Here is an 18,818-nt window from a genome sequence, read left to right on the forward strand (position 1 = left end):
TGGTAATTTTCCAACTGTATTTGGTAAAATTATAACACATTTTATTAAAGAGGTTTCGACCCAACTGTTTTGAGACACACCGCAGGTATAGGTATTCAACTCTGTGTCTGACGAAAGAGCGGAAGAACTCTGTGATAAGCAGTTCTTAAATCCCACCTGGACTGAACTGTTTTGATTTCTGTGTTCTGGCATGTAAGAGTGACGAAAGAGGGGAAGAACTCTGTGATAAGCAGTTCTTAAATCCCACCTGGACTGAACTGTTTTGATTTCTGTGTTCTGGCATGTAAGAGTGAGGTTGGGTGCGCACCATAAACAGGTTTATGCTCGCCAGTGATGTTTATGCCAATGACCGTTCCGTTCCAAGGCGCAGATGTGCACACGCACACACTTGCGAGGACAAAACGGACAAATAAAGGACCACAGTGGGGCACCGCCTTGTTTGTGGCTAAAACACTGCTGGGGAGTTTAAACCTCTCTTCTCTTTATGAGACTTGTAGTTTTGTTATACAACATATCTGTTATGCTCGTGAGAAACCATCTTTCAGTCATATAACGACGGTGACTACATGTTTACTTGTAGCAGTAAGCACAATGCCCAAACTTTACAGTGCTGCCTCACTGGAATATCACGCCGTAGACACGATATCCCACCCAGTCATACTGTACTGACGCCGGGCTGACAAGTCCTAGCACTATCCTCTTAATCCCGAGTGCCAAGCGAGAAAGCTACTACAAGTAACTAGTACCATGTTTTTAACGTCTTTGGTATGACGTGGCCAGGGATCGAACCCACGACCTCCCATATTTGAAGCGGGCGCTCTACCATTGTCAGATTTGTCACAACACGACTCTTACAAAGCCATGTTTTGTATACACAATGCTTGCTATAAAACAAGGATTCTTCCCTAACACTTCAAATAATGTCATCCATAGAACTAAATTTAAGTTTTCAAAGGAACCTGCTTTGTCTGTTGTTATGTTTCATAGAGGTTTTCATGTTCGTGTACGCGTCCGTGAAAATAACTCACATGATAATAATTGCCCAAATAATATCAACACGTTGCCCGTAACACGTAAATCTACCTGGCAAATTCTCCGTATTTAGATTCTACGAATACATTTTGAACGTGTTTAACTACATCTTGTGCATAATCATAATTATTTGTGCCGCCTCCGTCGCTTGTTGAAGTACCCAATGAAATGATACCGTCACGCATTTGTACGAAATAATTGTTAACGGTTGACTTGGCAAATGTGAATCAAAACTGAACGGCTTAGTGCACTGGAACCAGACCAGAACGAAACATCCGGTGTACCATGTTATACTCTAGCGCAAGGTACATGTATACTATAAGAATCAAGGCCACGAACAGGAAAATATACCAGCACATTTCTCACATAAAACACACAGTGCCGTAAGCGGGTACTTGTGTTAATTTATCTTCTACTGTGCACCGACGTTTTTTTTGTTTGATTTAAAACTTTCCTTGGAATTAAAAAAAATAGCTTTTTATGAATGTGACTATACACCAACCAAGTAAAACAATAATAATTACATAATAAGAATACAATGTAGTTACGTTCTTAGAACTCACCTACGAAAACAAAACCCAACAGCAGCTTAAATATCAGGGATATACACATCAAAATATAAACAAAGTAAAACAAATAGATATTAAGGGCAAAACACACATTAGGGAACTCAGTAGGACACCGCGTTTAAACCGTTCAACTGTGCTAACTCTCTATCCTCAGAAATCTCCAGAGTTAAACGGCATTGAACACAGTGCCCGCCAAACCTATTGGTATAAAAAGGAATGATTTTTTAAGCACTAAAATGCTTGTATAAAATAAATTAAAGATAACCAAACGAACCATGCACATTACTCAATGCAAGAAACGGAGTTATATGCCGACACGACCGTTAGAATGTAACTGCAAAGGTGCACCAGTGAAGAATACGCGTACTTTTTCTTTTTTTTGTATATATATATATATTTTTTTTTCACTGGCTGGGTTGGCTGATTTTCATTTAAAAAGACGGTCGCGTTTTATACATATTTCATCGGTAGTTATTTCAGTTAAATTTAAACGTTCATTTTGTAAACCAACACACATGCTACAAATGGAAACGGACCAACTAAACGTTGTTGGTGTAGCTTTACAAAGCCTTAATTTGTTGATTACTGGTGTCACTGGGATCGGGAAGGCTTATGCTCCGGCATACTAGTATTTTCAAAATCGTGAAAGATCGGTCAAAATGTGCATCTGACTTACACAACTGGTGTTTCGTTTCATGTGTAGTATATCAAGTCTAGAGTTCTCGAAAGTCATCTTTCTGTATAATCGGATTTCCAATATTGCTATTTTTATTTCCACCAATCTATTTTTAATTGAACCAGTCAAACTACTCGTTTCAACAAGCGTTTGGCCAAAAGGAACCGGACTCCGATTTTGTCTGATGTATTTTTTCTTTCGAATAAAAGTTTCATTATATAATGAACATAGGAACATGAGATTATGTTTCTAAACACTTATTGAAAAAATGTGAAATCAAGAAAAAAAATCATGCACGAGTCGGGAATCGAGCACAGAATAAATATGTTCCTGCCTTCTTGACCAATACACCAAAGAGAAACACTTACTTATGGATGGTTATATATGTTTAGCTTTATAATTGAGATAGTATGCCTCCGGTACCCCTTACAAACACTTTTCAGTTTTGAAGGGGAAAATAAGAAAAAGGAAAAACAACTAATTTTCATGTGTTTCTATAAGCTATAAACCCGCACGTGATAATCGCATTAAAAACTTACTTTCAAAATGTTGAAAGCAAGGCTCCAATATGTCAACGAGTGGGTCAATAGCCTGTATTCAGATCCAATGCGTAGCGTTGATTGGAGACGATTTTAATCAGATTGGTTATCAAATCGAGATGTCCACCATTATAGACATGTTTGCGGATATCTTATACTGTCGATATGGTAGTTCTTAAATAAGAGATTTGCTAAGTTGTCAAACGGAAAAAAGAAACTGATATTCTAATTATAAATGAATGTTCTACGCTGAGTCAAAGAACATTTGACTTTTTTTAAAATTCTGTCTGCCAGTAGAAGAATGCATCAAAGTTTTTTTTAGGAGTACAGTAAAATGTGAAAAGTAGATGCCTCGGATGCACTGAGAAAAAGTCAAACAGTGAAAATTGCAGAGTCGGTTTGTTTGAGTCTGTTGTTAAGCAGTAATGGAAAATGTAACACTGCCCACGGCCCCTAGCACCGGCTTAATCAGTATTCAGTCTTCGAATCTAAATGAGTTGAAATCAATGATCCCGAATGACCAGAAGGACCAGAAAATATAACAACACTGAGATAAGTCGGTACATTTTTTTTTACGACCGCCACTTAGCATTAACGCCTGCTGTTGTGAAGTAAATAGAATCAGAAAAGTAGATCCCTCGGAAGCACCGAAAACAAGGCAAACAGTGAAAATTGCAGACTCGGTTTAATTGAGTCTGTTCATGAGCAATAATGGAAAATGCAACACTGCCCACGCCCCCTAGCACCGGCTTAAGCAGTATTCAATCTTCAAAATCTAAATGAGCTGAAATCAATGATCCTGACAGACTTAGCAAGTCATACTTTGTGGTGATTTTTTTACAGCTTCCACCGATTGACAATTCTTTGTATCAGGATGAAGGACACTTTTCTTTCCAAAGTAGTATTTTTACCAAGTATTGTGCTTGTAAACTCATTACACAGTCAGCCAAAGAAACTGATTTCGGACAAGTGACAAATGAAATTTGTAAATATCAAGTAGAGTATAGTAACAAAAAGAAAAATAAAGAAAACCTAAGGCCCGTAACTCTGCATTTTTCCTCCAAAGAATCATGCACAACTACTGTTGTTACAGATCACCTGTGTGAAGTTTCATTAAATTGTGTCAAGGGAGTTGGTCCACACAAGATTGTATCTATGGACATACAGACGGAAATTCCTACATATGGATATTTATGTGTCTAGTCTTTTGTTCCCTTCTGCTGTTCATTTAGCCACGTAAAGAAAAATCGCCACATAAAAGCTTAACGGAATGAATGACATCAAAGAAAAAGTACAAGTACCTACTGTCCCTAAAGCCACCTAAGTGTGCAAATGTTAGCACGGACGGACAGAAAGGAATATGAACAATAAAATGTCCTAACCATAAAATAAAAACATCATACTAGTGTTCCACATTAACTAATATTTTGGATCAAAATTTAACCGGCGGTCAGTTTAACAGCCTGTTAAATTTTCGAACAACTTGACCCTGATTGGCAGATACAGCAAACAACTTTCATGACAACAGTTCCGTCTGTTCGACGTGCAGAGGACTTAGTTGTGATAAATCGTTTGTACCGGAGTTTAGTGCTGACTAAATCTTTAACAATCTAAAGTTATGTAGTTGGATTTCAATTAAGTTTAATTAGATCACTGTAAGAGGTCACAGGAGAAACAGCCAATCAGAGAGGAGGATCCCAATCACCTTGCCAGGAGGACCAATTATCGACGAGCAGCATCGCTTAACTTTTAGACTCCATTGAATCTACACGTATTCTGTATCACCAACTGAAACTATTCTGTATCACCAACTGAAATCCAAGGCCATCTTGGGTAGTAAGTGACTGCATTGTATTTATATATGTCTGTTAAACCTCTTCTGCCCATAATAAGAGTATCGGACCCGGTATAGCGATGGCTATTTTCGCTATATTGGTGTCAGAAGTGGGATGAATGCAGCATCCGTGTTGTCTATAGCACACGTGGAACTAGGAGAAAAGTTAGATACATAGTATCTGCATTATTGTAGAGAACACATTGAGTGCTAGAAACGGGGTGACTACAGTATCCATTCTTTCTAGGGCATCCAAAGAAAGGGTAAGTAAGGTATCTGATTTATGGCATAAGTCATATGGGTGCTAGACTTAAGGGTTACTACGGTATCCACATTGTCTAAATTGCACGTGGCATTGGGCAAAATTGTAGATACTGTATTTGTATTACTAGCCAGATTGCTTTGGATGTTGGAATTAAGGGTTGATACGGTGGCCGTATTTTCTAAACTGTAAGGGGCGTTCCGAGAAAGGTTAAGTCAGTATCTGCACTAACACATTTAGTGCAAACATTTTGAGTGGATTCAGTCTCTTAATGATCTCCTGTACTAATTAACTTGTTGGGATTAAATATGGTGTTATTCCTACCAGGCCTACTAGCATTAGTGGCGTCAGTCAGCAATATTACTCGCACCATCATCTGATACAGTCATTAAGCTGGTTACCAGTCAATGTACTTCTCTTTCTGTGGATACTCATCACTGATTTCCTCAAGACTAAAATCTGGACACAGTAGAGAACAGCCCCAGAGCTATTTGTCTGCTGTCCCCAAGGTTTTGGACATTCGCCCAGCACGAGAGCACTACTCTCATTCTTAAGAAATAAAGGGTAACATATTTGTAGAATATCTCTGGTGAGTAGGTTGATAGACTAATTCAGAAATATCTGTTTTGCTGAGAGACAGAGCTTCCTGAATGTTAAATGTTTAGCAGACATCATGATTACAAACATACAGGAAGTAACTATGTAAGTTAGACATGGAAATCAAATAAAATAATGCATTCATATCCGCATGCTTACTTGCCTAAGTGTGTATTTCAGGGCCGTAGGAACAGTGGAGGAGGGGTCCCCCCAATAATTTGACTGATTATGGTAATTATCATAGCAAATATTTTGACAGCGAGTCAGTTTTAGCTGATTTTCATAATGTGTGCGCCCACCCCCACCCCCTAATCTGAACATGCTTCCTACGGTCCTGTATTTGACTTTGAAAGAGATTTCATATAGTTATTCTTCAAATTAAAGACATTAATTGGGTTCCAACCCATTTCTTCCAAACCTGATCCACAAATTTAAAACAAAAATATTTGCAACACAGTTAAAGAACTTTAAAATGCACTAAAAATTGTATCAAAGGTATTTCTGTGTATCTTTTTATACATGCAATGTTAAGAAGTCATTGAAAACAATGTACAAGATTAGTTTCAACATTTTTAAGCTTCAAAATTCCAATTATCTCATAAATATAGGCGTATTATCAATATTCAAGAAAATCGCGGTTTTAAATACAGTTTGCAGCTTTTTTGCCGAAAAAATCATATTTTGCATATTTAGATTTCGGTAGATTTTTCACTATAGACTCAGTACATGTTGTAGAATATGAAAACACAAAAAGCATTTCTGTGCAAATTTTTTCCGTTATTTGCATTTTTGACACTAGATTTACTGGATTATAAGTGTACTCGCTGGTACTCGCTGATGTAGTCGCGTGATGAAAACATCCAGAATTGAAATACAGACTGAAAGACAAATGCTTCCAAATAGCATAATATGTACTACTTTTGCTTATATAATAAAACAACTATCTATCTATCTATAAAATAATGTCAACTCCTCTTTCGAATGTTATAGACAATGGGTGCGCGTCGACTTATTAGTTACGGTGAAAGAGTTGTAAAAGACTGATGGGTCCAACATTAGCTAAGGTGAGAATAGGCTAAAAGATGTTTGCATTGTAAGTGTGATTAGCAAGAACAAGTATTAAAAGATAAAGATAAAAACATTGCTCTCTGGTCTGGTACTGTGTGGTTGCCACAGCCACCTTGAAGGTATTAAGGTCAGGGATGGCAACTATATGGCCAGGCAGGTTGTTCCACAATACAACTGAATGTGGAAAGAATGAAAATTTGTGGTTTTCAGAGGTGACCTGTACTTGTCTGAAACTATACGGGTGCATCTGTCTAGAAAATCTAGATGGTACTTGAAAGTAACTCGGGAGATTGATGGCAATAAGATGAAGTAACACTGGAGAAAGTTGAGAAATCACCTGTTACCCATCGAAGTGCACGAGGCTGAAACATTTCTATTTTATGTGTGTTTGCTTGGATGTACGGGTGCCAGATGGTAGATGCAAATTCCAACTGCGGACGGACAAGAGTTTCGTATGCTATTGTTTTGATGTTTTCGTTGCTTGTTGTGACGTTTCGTTTTATAAAGACAAACTTTGGGTTATGATAAAACTTTTGATACTTAGATTAGTTCTTATATAGTTAAGTGTGTTCCAAACAATGACAGAACATATTTGTGTCATTGCATTGTTAAACATTTTTAACATTATGGTAAAATAATATCCCTTAAAAATTATTTTATTTGCGCTAGAAGGAACCTTTTGGTAAGCCAAATCTTCTTTTTATATTTTGTCCAACATTTTTCAGAATTTCTGCAAAATCATTATACTTGATAAAAGTTAAAACTAGCTTCAGCAATTTCGAAAATTAAAAGAATAATGCCTATATATCAAACATCTTTTAAAATTAGCATTCAGGACAAGGGGAGCAACCCTTTCTCAGAATGATTATTAAATGTGTCGAGTTACATTTCCCTTTTCAGCGAATATCTTATCTGGCAATTATTAAGAGTGGGTTGTTTGAATTGATCATCTTGCATTTCCAGTGTTTTGCATTTATCTCCATTGTTTGATATTTTTGTCCAGATATTTATCTATCGAAAAATGCATGTAACAAAAAAAATGCCTGTACATCAAGATAATTATTCTAACATTTAAAGGTATGGGTCATCTCATCAGAAAATGGGAAGCAACCCTTTCTCAGAATGAGCATAAAAGGTGTCGAGTTACCTTCCCCTTTTCAGTCGGTTCTTCTCTATCTATCAAACAAGTTATGTAACAAAAAGTGTGTGTATGTATGTATATGTGTGTGTGCATGCGTTAATTTTGTGTTTTCCTCTAATTGAGTTTGAGCCCAACTCGTTATTACAAATAACATTCTTTCGCTGACAGCTGAAAAAAATTAAATGTTCACCACTAAAAAACATAAACACTATTTTTTTAATGACCTCTTTCTATATCAAGGCATAAGGAGGTGGTCAGCTTGAATATCAAAGAACTACATGTACCTTTGTTCCACATGATAATGACATTGAAATTGTGTTTGTTGATGGAAGCATTGATGAAGAATTTGATGAGAGGTTTGATAAAAAAATTAAAGCAATATCACAGGAAGAGGATTGTTATAAACTTACAATTCCAGACAGTTTCTCATTGGATACAGTTTCAGATATTCACTGTTGAAAGTGAATAATATATTCGATAAAATATGTATACGTAAACTCCAACTATCAAAAAAGCAATTTTCTAAACTAACAGAATTTGTGGAGGGAATTAGAGTAGACGAAAATTCACTAAATGCAATCACGAAGAGTGTTTGAACTCTTTTGTAAAATATTCATGAATATTCAACTAGACTATAGACTAGTGTTAAGTGACAATATTTTTCTAATGAGCCCATGTGTATTTGCTTTAAAATTTTATCTGAAGTTAGGAAATTTTTAACGAAAGAAAAAGATTATTTATTTGGAATGAGTAAAAATTGTTGGATCATTTTTGTGTTAAGATATTCACCTGGCGGGGATTACTTTAATTTACGCTGTCCTGTGACTTTGGAACATGACTGGGGATAAGAGTGAGGATGGGTGCGCACCATTAACCATCTGACAGGTCCTAGGCGGTGCCCACTGGTTCCTTTATTTGCGTGTCTTTTGTTTTGGACAGGCTGCGTTTTTGGAACGTGGCATTCCTGTTTGATATTTATTCTTGTAGTATGTGTGCATGTGATGTGCATGTTTTCATCGTGTGCACGTTTTGGGAGGCTGCATTTTAGAACGAGGCTTCCTTGTTTGTGTTTTTTAGCTCATGGTGAGCTTTTGTGACCGCTAAATGTCCGTCGTGTGTTGTCCATCCGTCAACATTTTCTGAAACAATCTTCTTGAAAACCACTAGGCAGAATTACACTTAACTTCACAGGTATGATCCTTGGGTGGTCCTCTTTCAAAATTGTTCAAAGAATTTTAATTCCATGCAGAACTTTGTTTGCCAACCGAGAGGAAAAACTTTAAAAATCTTCTTGTCCAAAACTGCAAGGCATCATATTTATGCGCTGATAAGCTTTCCCTACAGTGTAGTCGATGTGATAGTGCCATTTCCAGTCGGTGGAAAGAACCACGACAAGATGCTGTGACTTGTAACCTCCTGAATAGTCTCGTTGCTCATTTGTAAGCTTGGATGGTCTCTGGTAACAGTTATACGGGTAAAATTCAATTATTCAGTCTTCTTCGTGTAAATTTTACCAACCAAGTGTTAGCCCGATTTGACATTGTTCATAAATTTTTAGAGTACGTGAGGCGGAGAGAGGATACTCGACTACCAGAAAGAGACTCGAATCGTCGGCAAAGAGATTGATGTTGGCCTGTATATCTATGACAATGTTATCTATATACGTCAAGAACAGAAGGGGACCTAATATTGGTCACTGTGGTACCCCGGCTTCAATGGCATTTGATTTGGATTGAGCACCGGGTATGACAACAGATTGTCTTCGACCATAGAGATAAGAGGAAATCCAGGAGAGTAGCAAACAATTTATGCCCAATCGTTTATGTTTAATCAGCAGACCCTTGTGCCACATTCGGTCAAATGCTTTACTGATGTCGCAAAAGACTGCTATCACTTCCTTGCCAGAATCAATGGCCTCTGTGAAGAAGTTATACAAATAAGTAAGTTGATTTGTGGTCGAGTCATCTTGGAGGAATCCTAACTGATGAGGACTTAAGAGATGTTGAGTTGTAAGATAATTCACGGTGCATATCCATATCGACTCTTTGCGAAATCTGCTATATCGGCGGAATCTTTGCGTCGGCACCTGAGATTCTTTGCTATAAACAATGTAAAAAAATCGAGCTACCATCCATGATAATAGGTATGCTGCTCAAAAATAAGAAGAGCACGGAACATTAAAATGTCTTTACTATGTATTGGTACAGTAGTGTTTACTGTTTAAGGTATTAGATCTCTAATAGAGAACCTTCTTCTTGAAGAGTATTCAATTCCTACCATAAACTTATTTTAACTGCAATTCTTAGGGTGGCGTTAGTTAAAGCCCTACTGGGGCCAATTTATTTTTCCTTATTTTCCTTTTTTCTAGTAAGTCTTTCCTTCTTTCAAGACTTATTATTGATTTCTTGTACAAAAATGGAAAAAGATGAATCATATAAGCAATTTCTTGGTGTTCAAAGTGAATTTACTACTTAAACAGAAGAGGTAGAGTTACACATCTTTAAAAATATTGAGTTACATGCGGTAAAAGTTCTCTATTTTGCTTTACTCTTAGATAATATATTTAGGTAGGGTTTTCGTCTGCCCTAAGGTTATTTTTAAATGGAGTAAGCAAAATTCAAAACAGAAACACAGCATTCGACCTTATTTCTTCAATGTTGAAGGTAGAATTCTGTCTCATTAAATAGGTGTACTTGAGGCACCATAGAAAAAAAATGATATTGACATTTTTATTTTGTGTTTTATAATTGTTTACAGATAGTTTGGTATTTCTTTTATTGAAATTAATGATAAAATGAGTTCTCTGCAAACGTTTTGGATAGTGGCTATCACTTTGAAATTTGTCTGTACTTGAGCTTGAGGAGATACCGTGAGTTATTCAAATTTATAAAAAACGGCACGGTAAAAGTTCTTTAAAATTTGCAAAATAGTGCAAAACACGGTTACCTTTCAGAATATACCAAGCAAGGGCCATTTTGTAAACATTACTATTGGTGACCTAATACCTTAATTATCAGCGATTTTGCTTGCAAACTCATGTTTTTAATGCAAAGGCAGGCTCTCTTCATTACGCACACGCAGGCTCTATGGTAACGACTACTAGTATTTGGACACATTATAGCTTAATTAATTTGGTGTGTAGATCTGACCTTTTATAAATGTCAACCTTCAACCCTTTTTCAAAACGTCAAAAACCAAGCTGAAAATGAATTTATTATCGACCCATTATATTACTATATTAACATACTTAAAAGATTTACGTTGAAGTGACAATATTTCTATTTTGATGTAATTTTTTTTATTCAACCAGGAATCAACTATTGAAAAATGAAATAAAAATACTAGGTCACCAGCCTTGTTTCAATTTAATTTGCCCCTAAATATGGTGCTTTTTTAAACATTTTTCAGAATTTCTGTAATCCTAAAATATATTTCAGTAAAGTACAATAATCAGCATAAGTTTGATTATCTAAGCATTTTTATAACGCAAAACAATATATCTATTTGAAGCATGCTCAGAGAAATCAAAAGAACATGATTTTGTAAAGAAAAGAATACCTGTTTAGCAGACCCAAGGGTATTTTTGCATATTTTTGTCAGTTTTAAGTTGGTACTTCTGCTATTTTATCGACTTTCACATAATAGAATTTAATCAAACTCTGCACATACCTTTGGTTATGTCTACCTAATCTAAAACAAAAAGATTGATAGGTCACCATATTAGATTTCGCTTTAATCAAATTACAACGAGATGGGGTGTGGCGGGCATTTATACAACGCAAGTTGGTACGAAATACTCTTTCAGTGTTTGAGCAAAAAAAGTCTCCCCGTACATTCAATCAGGGCTGTTATATTTCGATCTTCTCAGATCGTTCAGCACGACTTTTATGTCGTGTTACTGGTACTGTTTAGTTTCTGAACATGAGCATTTCGGCCTGGGTGGTTCCAATACTCCCGCTTTTATAGCTTTGGGTATTGTATAATCACCCCTTGGATATGGCGCCTGCTTTTTAATTTTGTCTTTTGGCAGTTCCTGTGATATGCAGGCTCCATAACCTCAGATCCCCTTTCTAAATTCCAGTTTGTTTAGGTCTGCTCATTGTTTTCTCGTTTAGGGCAAACCCATTATTTTAACTGGGGACCATACGCCGCTTTTCATGGAATTACACACTAGTGTAGCATTGAAGGTTCCATGTGCACCGCCGTATGAACACATCTGCGGATGAATCAGTTATAGGACGAATTATTTAAATATATTTTTACAAAACAACATGGTCATGTTGACCCTGAAACGCTCACCTAAGTAATATGAGCCACATGTTTAAAATGGCAAACTGACGCTAAAGAATTAGAGAGTAGGTCAGTAGCTCACATTCATGGTCACTGAAAGTCAGTTTTAAGATCAGTGTGCAAAAAACTGTACATGTCATCCAAATTTCAAGGCTGCATCTTAAAAAAACAAGAAAGTAGGTCAGTAAGTCAAGGACAAAGTTACCCCTTATAGCTCGGGGTCATCAGGTAATTATAATTAAACAGTGTAGGAAATATGATCTGATAATTTTTTAAGTATTTATTCCTAAATAACTCATATAACAAGAGACCCAGTGTGTGTCCTCTTTTCACCCCAGAGGCATAATTTGAACAATCTTGTTAGAGATCCACCAGGCAATGCTACATTCCAAATAGCAAAGGCGTTAGCCTTGAACTTTCAGACAAAAAGATTTTTTTTGTCCTTATATAAGTTATATACCTATTACTTGAATAGCGGAGCTAATAACGCACACTTGTCATTTCGGAGTTCGAGTTACATCTTCGTAAACTTATAGAATTTAGAAATCTTAAGATATTTTGGATTTCTTTCCGAAAAGTGTACCGACTGTCTGACATATTACATATAAATAAAAAGTGGCAATTGTAATTACACGAAAATGTACAATTGGTATGAAAACGTATCTTTATCTTATCAGTAAAAACTTAAAATTTGCCGGAAAAAGTTCAACGCGGCCGCACCAGTCGAACCATCCTGACTACGCCTTAGCAAAATGATGTACTTTTTGGCGGCAAGTTATTCTGCCTTTGCGACCAGTGCAGGCCAAGATGTGCGGGTGATCTGGTCTGCATTGTTTGCTATTCGGTCAGTAAATTTTGAGTGAACACCCCCTTTTAATAATAAATGACACTGCCCAAACTTTATGACAGACCAGTCCATTTTAGAAATTTAGCAGGGTAAAGGTTTAAAACTATATTTAGAACACAGGAAACCAGCACATTTAAAGAAAATGAAAGTACAATTTGTTATATGCCATTTTTGAGATATCCATTGGGTGACTGACGTAATGAAATTACCGATAGTTATTGTTCTAACTGTCCGTAATCCCGAAACCTTAATGGCCTCAATCACATTTGCTTAGTTGTTTTAATGTGTTGACTATTTCCAAAACTGAAATTCCGAACCGCATCATGCACGTATATTTGCTTTAGTGTTGTAAAATCTATGTCCGGGATAGCATAAGATAAATTTCAAAATATTCAAAGACGTTTCTAACTGCATTAAAATATCATAATTATATTGTGGTTAAATGTCCGAATAACAAATCTCTGTTCCAAACGATTTCAACTCTGAATATATGGCTGTCAGTTACTCTATTTTATTTTTAAGTTAATGACTTATTTAAGTTGTGCACAACTATTAACACAGCAGACAGCATTAACTATTATAAGGAGTCCTGATAATATACACTTATTGCATAACTTGCAGGTATACAGTCAAAAGTTTTGCCCGAGGTCTGCACTGTCACAGATCACAGTTTAGACTATTGACTGGAAAATCATTCAGTAAGTTTTATAACAAGACTTCAGAAAACAAGAGGCCCAAGTGAGGCCAAATTTGATGTAATTAGATCTTGCTTGTGACAAAGTATTACATTTAAAATAGAATTTTAAACAAGAGCTGTCCGTAAGACAGCGCGCTCCACTATTGAAAATGATGTCACTTGACCTTCAGCTATTTCCGGAAGAAAAGAAAATGAAAGTAGAAATGCTAAACTTGAAAACGAAAGCCATATTTGATTCGTACTCGTAGATAGTCAGGGGTCACGCGCAAGGGTTACCCCGTCTGGACGCTCATGGACTTCTGTTGTTTTTTTTGTTTTGCTGTTGGGGAGTCAATTTTCAGCACTTTCTAACGAATTAAAACTGAAATTACCTGGGCTTTAATTCGGCATGTCAGCTTTTCATCTACGAAAAGATATTTGAGCTCAAATAAACACCCATCCCAAAGGGGTCCGTAACGGACCAAGGGTACACTGATAATTTTGGAACTTCATCAAATCGCTCAAAAGGCTGTTTTTGATGTTGTCTGAGGGTGTCAGTATATGCCTTGGGTGTAAGATATAACCATATTTGAGAACTGCAGACCTAGACATTTCAGAAATATTTTCAAAATAAATTTTGTGTAATATGTTGATTCTATGGAAGCGTGAAAGGGCCATCAGACGCTAATATGTTTTATTATGTTAAGGAAAGGATATGGGCAATATCCCCATGATGCGTTTGTAAAATAAACTGCATTAGCATATCACCACATACGCATGTTTAACAGTTTCAGATGCTATAAATATGTCAAAATATAACTTATTCAACTAATAATGTCGACATTCTTCTCCTTTCTTTTCCGAGGTGAAGGTCATGATTGACTGGTTTACAACATGGTCATTCAATTTCATCAACAGCTTCTTAGTAATGAATAGCATCTCTTTGTCAGCATCAATCACGGCAAAGAGCTATAAAAATAAATAGATTGGCAACTTAAAAGGCATATAGAGCAAATCTCGCCAACCTCCCGTGACAAAAAAACGAGATCTCGTAAGAGTCGTTTACCGGAAGTGGCGCTTTCTCCACGCGCCATTTTGTATGCGAAAGCAATTATTCATCGGTAAAATAATTATCACCGTATGACCATGCTTCTTTCGATGGCAAAAAAAAAACGTGTACTTCGTGTCTTAAGACCATTTCACATTAAACTAATTTTGTTTTAGAAGCTAACGTGTATTTTAAATGTACTTTTAAAGGTACAAATTGTAACTCCATGCTCGCCGATGTTTGTTTTTAGTAAGATAACGCCGAATCACGCTCTGACACGAGCTCACGCGAGATTACAGCCAGTTGCCATTCTGTGTATTTTATACTTCTTTGATCACGGCGCTTGTTAAAATAAATGATGGAAAAGTACTGGTCGACATCAAAATGCTTCCGGTGAATTGATAGAAAGGCAGAGAAACGAAATTTTGTCGACTTATTTTTGGGGTTTATTATAATCCTGAAGTACGTCACTTGTATAGTTCTTTGAAAACATGTCCCCAAAGGCAAAATTCGCAGCGTTCGAAGTTGAAATCACCTTTACAAATTTATGTGCTGGTGTAATCAAAAATAAACCCCAGATGTGCGTTTAAAGGTGCGGATTTGACTGTGATTTTTTTTCTAAAGTTAAAACAATTTTACTTACTGATATATTGATAAAAAGATGTGTTGATATATAAATTAACAGGCGATATACTGATTTATATATGATCTGTTAATTACTGTGTGTGCTCTACTTGGTGAAGTTCTGTAAAACAGCTTCCCTTGAGTAATATCTACGCCCCTGTTAGCACTGGTATTACTATTAGGAGGCTTAGCATCATGAAAAATGGAATATATACATTGAAAAAGTACAATGATGTACAGTACCTACCATAGAACTAGAAAAACCAACATGAATATTTCATATTTTCAAGAACTGATGACAACACCTTCGTTGACAGCAAATGGTGTAAACATATTAAAGGGAAGTCACCACTGTTAGTCAATTTGATTGTAATTACATTGCGCGCTTGTATTAAAAATCTTTCAAATGCGCGAAATTATGAGAGATATACTGAAGTATATTTTACATTTGTGTTTATCATACTGTACATAGTGCTCAATAAAATCAAGCGTAACTATAGTTATATTTCTACACTTACTGATGGAAGGCGAATCCAATTCTTGGCGATGTAGAACTTCAATGTCGCCACTTTGATATGCAGTGGAACTGCCGTCTTTTTATGACGTAGACAACATTGACGTCTACTTGATCCTGTCTACACTACTTTCCGGGTATACCGTTTACAAAAAATTCTTTACGGAAATGATCAAAATGTTAAATTTCAAATCAAAACTAAAATTTGAAAGATATATCATCGTTCAACCTAGAACCGTAAAACGATGAATCCATATACTTTTTAAAACGCTTAAATCCATTGCACGCTGAGCATGCGCATTTAACCTGCTCGGTTTTGCACGCTGGGCATGCGCATTTAACCTTCTCAGTTTGGCACGCTGGGCATGCGCAGGAGAACATTTATTTGCGCGGCAGCGCACGCTGCACGCTGAGCATGCGCAATAACTATTTCTCGTTTATGCACGCGTTTCTAACCGTGCAACACGTTTCACGTTTCGCCTTCAACACGCGTGTTGCTCGCGTTTTCACGCAAACTCGGGGAACAAACACGCAGGCGCCACTGTAGTTGTTTATGAGAATATAAGTCTCTGAAAATCTGATATGCTAGAAGATGTCGAAAAAACGTTATAAAGTAAGTGGGTTTTATATGAAAGAAAGAACACCCGGGTTTAGTGGTGTTCAGCCTTAACAGAAGAGTTAAACGACAGTAGCACCGGCCGTTTTCGACAGTCATATTTTATTTCAGTAATACATGTTTAACGGCTAATTATGTTAGAACAAGGAAATTTCAAACAGATGCTCCGCAAAGATACATCTGTCAGACCAAATGATTTGCGTGTTAACAGATTGTTCATATACAAAGAAATATGCGTAAAACTTTGGAATTGTGTTCAGAATTGTTAGGGAATTTCTGGAAAAAAACACTGCCATGCTGAATTGCAAGGATTGTGTTGGTATCAGTAGAAATAAATGAAATACTTTACCAGCCCATTTACAGCGGGTCTGTTTCTTAAGCGGGCGTCAGGATAGCTAGTTATCTAGTGTGATAGGGTGTTTTATGTTGTAAACTTCAATCACTCTGGTCCATATAATTTTAATACTGCAATTTTGAATCAATTCTTCATATATTAAAACAACATAGTTACTTATATAAAGTAAACGATATGTTAATTAGACTTTTTTTTAAATTCATTAATCATGTTAATAAAGAAGTTCATCCAAAATTGAGTCAGATTTTTAAGATAGAGTTTTAGATACTACAGCCATAACGGCACTAAACAAACGCCATCAGTCAATGGGAATTTCAGAAACAGAATTTAAAAATCATCGTGTAAACTTAAAAAAATACTAGTATAACAGTTACTTATTTATATGATAACTATGTATTCATTGCCATTATACATGTATTTCCATTTACCTTTAGCCATAAGATTTGATATATGTATATCTCAGTGGCTTCTTAGCCTAATGGATTTATATGAAAGAAAATTTGAAAAACCTGAAAACTTTGAAACAGAAATTTAAAAAGATATATCTTTATTTACAAACTGATAATAATACGATCAGTTACAAAAACTGAATCAGACTTTGAAAACATGTGACAAACTTAAAGACCGACATTGCTGACCCTGGATAACCTTTGGAGAGTGACCGCAGTGGCTATAAAATGTTGGTATTTTCTCTAGGGGCAATTAATCATTCTGAAAGATCCTATGGAATCAGTGAAGGTTTACACACTGCTACACTGAAGTTTAGGGGGTTTTATTACTGCAGACTCTGGTTTTCAAGGCTATGAAGTATTTACTATTTGGTCAGACTGCATGAAAATATTCATTGCTTTTATAGCATTACTGTTATTTCTGGGATTTTCTGAAAGTTGTGTTCAAGTGCACTTCAGATATTATTGACTGTATAATTTGAAAAAAAATCACTTCTAGAATACGGCAATATAAGTGTGTATCAAACAAAAGATGCAGATGTCTGTCATATGAATTTCTTACAACCTTCTGAAGGGATCCGATACATTTTTACTGACCTTTGACTTTCGATAACAGTTGAAAAAGTTTCCTCCGAAATGTCTGAAACTCGTGAAATTACACTGAGGATTACTAGAGAGCAATATGAAACTGTATCTCACTTTTTTGAATTCAGTAACTGGAATTTTGAGAACTGTGTTGTTAGGTCGGAATGGGAGCAACAGCAACAGCAACAGCCACAGGACATGGAAATTACACTAGGAACTGATCAGACTGAGCCAACAGGTAACCATCACACCAATACTGGTGATGATGATGATGATGATGATGATGACAGTGATCATGGAAATGAGGAAGGACATGCTAATATCTTGGCTCCTGATGAAATAGATACCAGATGCAACTATTGTTTTCTGGCTCCTTGCATTACTTCTCTGAAACCCCTGTGGTTAGGTCGGGGAGCACAACCACATATAAGAAATAGTCAAACACGGAAAGTTAGATACAAGAAATATTGGAATATGTTGTCAAATGCAGGGGCTTGGAATCTTCCACAATATATTCGAAAAAAACAGCAATTATTAAACAGGGACAGATGTGAAGATGATACAGTTTGGACTTGCAGGGAGGTTATGCCACTGTGTGTATTAAATGAAGTAAGAGGCTTATATCCTAATCCGGAAGGACAGTCCTATATGGGACATAAATGGCACTGACTTTTTTCTAGTATTGGCTGCTACAGGATAAATTAGAAACAAAATATAATTATAAACATATATCATTATAAAAGGAAAGAAAAATAAAGATAAGTTTAGGTGAAAAGTTTTACAGTGTATTGAATAACATTTTCAACATACATTTATATAAAGTCTGGAATGTTTTTACTATCTCATAAAATATATTAGATAAATTGTGTTTCTGTTCTTATAATGTTTCTTTATTCATCATCACTGTCCTCCTGGTAATGATCCGAATCATCATCATCGTTTCCTTGAATGTTTGGCAACTGCTGTCTTCCATCAAGCACTTCGACAAGCAGTACCCAAATGTCATTCACAAAATTATAAGTTTTTTTCTTATACCTCTTCTTCCCTAACTGACGCCTGTTGTGATGCACTTCTTCTGGGTTCCAGCGTGATGTGA

Source organism: Mercenaria mercenaria, chromosome 14 (genome assembly GCF_021730395.1).
Source record: "Mercenaria mercenaria strain notata chromosome 14, MADL_Memer_1, whole genome shotgun sequence".
NCBI classification, from domain to species: Eukaryota; Metazoa; Mollusca; class Bivalvia; order Venerida; family Veneridae; genus Mercenaria; species Mercenaria mercenaria.